Source organism: Calonectris borealis, chromosome 11, assembly GCF_964195595.1.
Source record: "Calonectris borealis chromosome 11, bCalBor7.hap1.2, whole genome shotgun sequence".
NCBI lineage: Eukaryota > Metazoa > Chordata > Aves > Procellariiformes > Procellariidae > Calonectris > Calonectris borealis.
This window is the reverse complement of record NC_134322.1, coordinates 19,836,502-19,844,407: the sequence shown is the minus strand read 5'-3', so window position 1 is coordinate 19,844,407 and position 7,906 is coordinate 19,836,502.

Genomic DNA, 7,906 nt, shown 5'->3' with positions numbered 1-7,906 from the left:
GGCGGGGGAGCAATTTGTTCCCATTTCCAAATAGGCAGGACGGGACGTTTCGCTGCTACTCCTGGGAGAAAAAAAAAAAAAAAAAGCAGCAAGCCGGAGCCCGGGGAGCGGAGGAGACGGCCGCGCAGGCTGCTCGGGCCCGGCGGGGCGTCTGGGTGACACCAGCCGCGTGCTGGAGCCGTCCCCACCCGTGGAAATCAATCTGTTTTAAGGCGGGAGGGTGGCGGAGCCGGCCGTGCTAGGCGGCAGGGGAACACGCGGGGCTGCGGGGGGGGGGGGGGGGGGGGGGCAGCTGGAGGGGCAGTAAGGGGTTAACCGTATGCACGTACGGAATGAATGCGTTTTAAGACCTTCCCCCCGGCAGCCAGAGGCAGGGGAGGAGGGGACATCTCTACCGAACAGTCAAGCTGCAGCAAGTGCGGGCGGCGGGGTGCTGGGCCGGCCCGTACAGCGCCGAGCACGAAGGCCAGATTTCGCGGCGAGGCCTTCGCCGGGCGGGTAGGGCCGCGGGCAGGGCAGAGCAGGGCAGGGCGTCCGCCGGCACCCACACCGAGGGGGAAGGGGCTGAGGTGCGACCCAGACCCCCCGCGTAGGTGGCCATCGGGGGCACAGGAGGGCTCTCCCCTCCTCCCCAGGCGGTGCCGGGGCTGAGCAGAGCCGCCAGCGGCTGCCAATGCTTCCCATGTCTACCGCCCTCCTCTGCAGTACCTCGCTGGGACTTCTGGCTGCGCAGGGAGATGTGTCTCGTTGCTGCACATGCAAGGGGCGCAAACACTGAACTGAAAAGGAAAGGCACAGCGGAGTTACAACACCCCTCAACTGGGACAGTGGCGGGTCGGCTGCCCTCCTGGGGGTAGCCAGAGCTGCAAGGGATGGAGCCCAGGAGAAGCTGGGACAGAAAAACTGGCTGGAGAGGTGGCCTGCACCCTCTGCCTGCAACGCCAGCGAGAGACAGGCAGCAGAGGGAGAGACAATTAACAAAATAACATATAATTAAGTGGAGACCTATTTTCGCTTCTGGCGGGTCTCTCACAGTCTCATCAGCACAGCAAGCAAGACACAACACGCTCTGTCCCCACGACGCACGCTCCGTTGTACAGTGCAGAACATACACGGATGTGCACGAGCCCCACAGGATTTGGGTTGCACAAAGAGAAAATTAAGCAGCCTCTTTGTCTGCGCTCAGTACTTGCAGCAGAAAATTCCTCCCTGGTGCTGTCACTGGATCAGCTGAACTGATGTTACTTTGCAGCAGGAGGGAATGTCCTACGGCTTCTAGCCCGCTGTACTTGCCAAGGCAGTAAGGGCTGGCTTTGCGGAGCTGGCCTTGGAGGCCAGCTCCTGGAGAGCTTAAACAAGCTGCACCATGAAGCTTCAGCTCTACAAGATAGCAAAGCCCCCTGATCAGGGTTCAGACTGACAGTTATCTTCCCCTACTCCTGAGAAAGGCCATACCCTGACTTCAGCTGTGAACTATGCAAAGTTCAGAGAGGCTCGCAGCTAGGCACAGGGATTCATGTGCATTGCTGCTACAGAGCGTGGAAGACCACTGGCAAAGTAGAAGCTTTCTTTATGCCTACTTAAAGAAAAGATGATTTCTCACTGCATTGGTTTCTCACTGCGTTGGTTTAATAACCAAACTCCTATGACAATAATAGTAAAATAATAGTAATAATAGTAAAAATTATGAAGTAAAATGTTTCTAGAGGGTGAAATTCTCTTTTCTATACAGACAATATCGTTTATTCACCCCATCTATAAGTTAAAAAAAATACTATTTAAACCCATCAAAACATAAACAGCATTGCACTGTCACAGAATGTTTAAAAACACCAGACAAGAGAGTATTGAAAAAGTCTGTAGTTTTTCTCTTTGCACTTATCGTGCTTTTACAATATAGCCAATTAGAACAGATTAGGGCCTTTCTGAGATAAGTATAGTGAATATTTAAAGGACACCTAGTTACATATTATTCAACAACCTAACTGCATTATGAAATGTATCAGTATGTTTTGTTTCTCATTTAGGAGAACTTACTCATCTGCCACAAAAAACTCCTTAAAAAGTGTAGAGTATCATGGCTGGGAATTTACTGAGGTAGCTCTTCTGGCTTTGGGGAAAGCAAATGTCTTGCGAAATTAAACAAACAGTATCCTGTCTGGCTAATTTGGGAGTGGTGCTGATAGGCTCTTAAAGAATTCCTGTGCAGCTCCATTTTTCTAAAAGAATGTTAGCCATGACATGGGAGCCTCTGGGATACGTGAGAAAGTATGAGATATGGGGAGAAGGAAAGGAACTCAAAGTTTTTAAAAAAAATACCTGGAGGATGCTATCACCTCCACAGAAAAACAAAATCTTGAGGTTCCACTTACATGAAAATGTCCAACTAATAAGCTGTGTTTATATCAAGATGACCCTGTATCCATGGGGCTGAACTGGCTGATGGTGATTTAATTTTTTTATTTTTCCTCGTAGAGAGAATATGAAAAGTACAGACATGTGTAAACATGTTTGCTATACCTTTCATTAACGATTTCAATTGCTTGGAAATTCCTGTTCCAGCTGGCTAAGAAAGATAGGCTTGGAAATCAAATAGCTTGTATAGTCTCTCCCTCTTTAATTGATATGTGAAGAAAGATTGTATATAAATTATTTTTGCACACTGAATAAGAAGGCAGTACAAACGTTGCTTTTCTGACATAATACCAATTCTGTAATGTTACTTGTTACCTTTTGTTTTTCACCACAGCAGCTATCTCATTGACAAATGGTGCAGGAACTCCCTAGCAGCAGTTCTACTTGCTTCTGGGGAGTACCTACTGCACTCGTTTTGAATTCTGTTAATTTAATCAGGCTCTTTAGAAAATCAAGACAGCCAACACAAAGAACCAGAGAGGGATATACTGTTTTTAAAATTCACTTCTCCTCTTATGACTAGGTGATGTTGCACTTCAGGCTTACTGACAATATGATATTGTTTCCGAGAGCAAGGCTGGAACATGTTTATATCGTGACGTTTCTGTCATGTCATATATCCCTTGCCATCAGCAGAAATTTGCCTTGAGAGGGACCTGCTTTTTTGTGCATGGATTGGACTGGTCAAAGGGAGTTCACACTGTTGATTCTAGTAACAGACAAAAGGGTACATGGATATATTCATTTGGAAAAACTTCAAATATACCCTTGGAATTCCTTTGCCTTTTCTTTTTCTTCTTCTCTCTTTTTTTTTTTTTTTTTAAAAGAATATGCAGGAAATGACACCTAAAAACCTTATACTACAACTGGTTCTGCCAGTTCTATGAAAACATGTCTCTTAAAAGATGATTAAGGATTCAAATTAGGTCAGTCAGAGTGAACTCATAGGCCTGTATGTGTCATTTGAGAAGTGGAGTGTTCCCTCATAGGGAGGCAAATTTAAATAAAATACAAACTAATTTCTGAAAGGTCTCCAAGACCTCCACAGCCCTTGTAAAACCAGAAGGTTCATTTTGGGCAAAGGGAGCAGCAACATGAGTGTGGCATATCATCAAAAAATAGGAAATTGAAAACATCTGTATTCACCTGGAAAACAAATAAAACAATAGATACTAATGAAATTAGGCAGGCTTTACCACTACAGTTAGTGTATTTTATCCTGTAAGGATCTCTGAGAGCTTTGCACTAAGGGAGCTGAGGGACAATATTTCTAAGAGAGGCGTATAAATGGCAAAACTTCCCTTGAGGGAATTGGTTATATATGCTCCAGCCATAAGGCTAGAGAAGGCCCTAAAATAGAAGGTAGGAATCCTGACAGTCAGTTCTCCGCACAGCTCAGTAAGCAGCAAATGAGTACAGAAATACCCCTGAACATCCCAGTCATGCTTAATAAATACATGCTGTAACTCTGTAAAAGGTTTTCCGTAACATTTCTAAGGTAATGCTGAAGAGCATTTTAGCTTTTATAATTAAGAACTACGGGATGACTTGTTGGAAAATAAAGCTTTAAATTCTTCTAAAATTAATTTTAATAATTTTCGACTTCAGAACTAATATGTTTCTGTCCGGTTTGTCATTCAAGAAATTTGTGAACCCCTTAAGGGTAAAAGTATTTATAGTACAATCTTCTGCACCTGCCCTGATCTATAATCCAAGGGTCTACTCAGATACCACACCAAATGCTAAGAAGCTCATGACCTAACTCATGATCTAAGATCTTAAAATAGCTCTGAGAAGGTCTTTTTTTTTTTTTTTTTTTTTTTTTTGCAAGACTCCTTTCACCCTAATTACACTACTGTTATTCACTACTTTTGAGCTGAGCAAACATGTCTCCCAAGGTTTTGTATTGTGTTTCCTTTTTAAATCAGATTTTCTTTAGCTGGTAGTTATGAATCATTAATGTAATTCTCTGAAAAAATAAACAAAAAACAAGTAATGGAAAGACAAAAAAATAAGATCACTTTTGGTAAGATGTTTTCCCACATCCTTCTTTTTATAGCTTTAAAGAGTTTTAGGCCAAAAAAGACAAATAGGTCATTTAAAACTTTTTGCTTGTATTTATACATCGTTGGATTTATGTCCCACTCAGTGAAGTCTCTATTGAAGTCACTTACTTGAATTTGACTACAGTAATGTGGTGTTTAAAAAAAACAGTCTTGCAAAAAAACACCCAGTCCACTTTGATTTAAAGCATGCTATTGTGAAAGAGAGAAGAATGCTGAAGGGGACAAGAAACAGAAAAGGGCGAGTAATATGTAATGTGGGGGAAAGAAAAAAGAAAGACTAAAATCAAGTGTTCCCAAACACCAAACTGAAAAGAACTGTGAATCAACAAATCCAAAAGGAAGTGACTCTCTCCTGGTGAAAGAGCCCAATCATAACCTTACATTGGTGCAGAAATTGCATTAAATTTCGTGGATCTCCTCTGATTTACACTATGCCAAATGGTATCAGACCAGTTCTACTGAATGCAAGGTGAGAAAAAAGTTGTAGAAAGACCCACTGTCCTGGACAACAAGAAGGCCTATCCCTTCAAAAGTTTCATCCTTGTTAAGCAGTTCATTTGCCAATGCTTTGAGCTATATATAGATAAATACACTGTCGTTGTGACATCTACTGCCACATCTACACGATGACAAGCCGAACTGAAGTATAGCTTTGCAGTTTTGTCGGGGATTCTTTTTTTCCTGGCAGAACAAAGGACAGTTACCATTACATATCCTTAACAGGTTTATGTTACTGATCTTATTGGTACAGCAACATATGATGACAGTAAATAGCGCAACAGAGCAGGAATGGAAAAAAGCAGACAAGAAACCTAATGATATTTCTGATGCCCACCCCTTCACACAACAGTACAGAGAGAAATGCTGTAGAGACATTATCAGGACAGACAGCTCTTTCCCTTCTTTTGGCTGCAACTGAGAAAACTGAAAGCGTTTCAGGAATGTCCTGAAATCATACAGCAGAGTTCAGAGCAGGGAATGTACAGCAGTAGCAACTCCTGCAGCACAGAGGGCTAGAAAAGAAAAAGCTGCTCCAGTAAGTGAATCAGCAGAAGCTTCTGGGCTGTACGTGTGAGCACTCCTCTCCTGCCAGGAATTCGTTTTTGTTTTGTGGAGGTTCTCAGTTGTCACACAGCAAGGCATCAATCTGAATTTGGACAGGATGTAGGAAAATATGTCCACATTCATGCAGCCTAAATTCAACCTACCTGCCTATGACTGATGACCTAGGAAACTAGATAGAAGTCTTCAGAGATTCCTAGTCAAGAAGAAATACCAGCATGGGGAACTTCTGCTGTGTGAGTCTAGCTCTAGGAAAAGCAAATTTTCTGATAGCAGATAGAGCTATCATTACACTTCAGCAACTATTCCATTTCAATCAAACTGTGTGTATACCTCAAGAAAGTGAGTGAGTAATTCAATTGTCAAAATGCATTATATAAGCCTACAAGGTAAAGAGTTTACTTCTGGAAGACAGTACACTTTCTCATCTGATCTGAATATTCACTTTTCTGGTGGGAAGATCCTGAGAACCTAACTGACTGTGCCTTTAAATAGTGTAAATTTTTCTCAACCTACCAGGTCTGGCCAAAGTTTCTTATTGCCATGAAGACTACAGCCACTGGGGAACAAAAAAAACATTAAAAAAGAAAAGAAAAAATTCTCTACTGAAACCTAGAGAAGTTTTTTTTCTCTGATCTGTTCTGAGTCTTTTTTCTGGGAGGGGAGAAAGGGAAGAAAGATGCATTCAGTCTTATTTTATAAACAATCATTCATCATGTAGCAGAACAAATAATACTTTATCCCCTTCAGTTCAGGCCTTATATTTGTACAGCCTGAAACTTGCTGCCACAGCAAGAGAACTGTGAAAGTGTTTAGTCTCAGTTCAGGAAATAAGAGTGTAGCCCAGGTGCTAACTCTATCCTTCCGACATCTATCTCCATGTATTCCACAACCTTAGTTTGTTCTTTCCTGTCCTCCCTGATTAGCAAACATGCATTTCGTATCACTGAGATCTTTGAGCTGGCAACCTGACATGTTATTAACATGACAGATGAGATTCAGCAATAGTAAACACAATAAATCCAATCCACTGGAATAACAAATACATATTAATCTGTCCTCTCATTAGTTCCTTATCCTTTTTCTTTCTAACTCTGAAACCTTTTGCTAATTACTTGGCAGTTAATCCTTTTCTAGTTAAAGAACTTACTTGACGTTCCCATTAGTCTTCATGCTATTTTTGCTATGGAAAACTGTTTGGACAGAGTTCATGGGTCTGTATAATTTACATTTACACACTCCTCCCTGCCCCAATGAAACAGAAAAAATAAATTCTCAGATCATTTTCCTAGAATTAATCCTGATTTGAATGTACTTCCTCAAACCTCAGAAGACATACTTTTATGTCCCAATGTAAGAACCAAATTACCAGATGCAAAGGGAGTATCTAAAATAACAAGTTGTCAAATTCTGTGAAGAATACCATTTTTCTTCAGAGAAAAACGATCTCTGAGTTAGTTAAAATTATCTCACATACCATGATGCCAAAATGAATGGCTTTCCATTTGCTTGGGAAAACTAGGCAAGAATGTTGGATAGAAGACTGCCACGGGACTGCCATACAACAGCCCTTGGGTAACAGCAGAGAGAACAGCCTCTGCACGCCCATCAAAAAGGTATTGTAATAGCTAATGCAGTATATCACAACATGCATATTTCAGCATGCAGATGGCAGTTTCAAGCATTAAGAACATTGGAGATCATTAGAGCTCCTTTTCATTCTGAAGGTAAAATGGCCTGTGTATTTCAAATTTCCAGATCAATTTTACTGAGCAACACATTGCTTTGAAATCTGTCTAGAACCTGGTGTCACACCTCTCTCAGCTAATCACTGGCACTTAACAACGGTTAGCAAAACAGCAGCTTGCAGGTGCCAAAAATAAAACCATTTGAAGCGGTAATCCTCTGCATGTCAATCTGTTTAACATCCATCTCAACCATCCCATGGTCTGTGTGAATTGTTAATCAAGGAGAATTGAAAACTGGCACTCAAATGGCATAGCTGCTACAGCTGGATAACAGGCTAGGAGCCAGCCAGAAGCTAAAGTTTCATTAGAAGCTATTTTAACATTCATTTGTCTACAGGGACAACAAGCTTAGCAAACAATTGGACTTTTACTAGAGCCCTCTGCCAGAGTGATTCTTGCAAGTTCATGGCTGGAGTTAACATTTTACAAAGAATCAGCTGCACACTTTTCCAGTGCAGCCAACAGTGAGCTTAACCAGAGGCAGAATTCCCCAGTGGCCTTTTTGCAAAAGTTTTACTTTGTTGATTACAATTTCACTTCAGCTGTTTATGAGAAAGGATGATAATTTCTAACAGAGGCTGCATGACTTTATGTTCTACTTCTGACACCAGCATA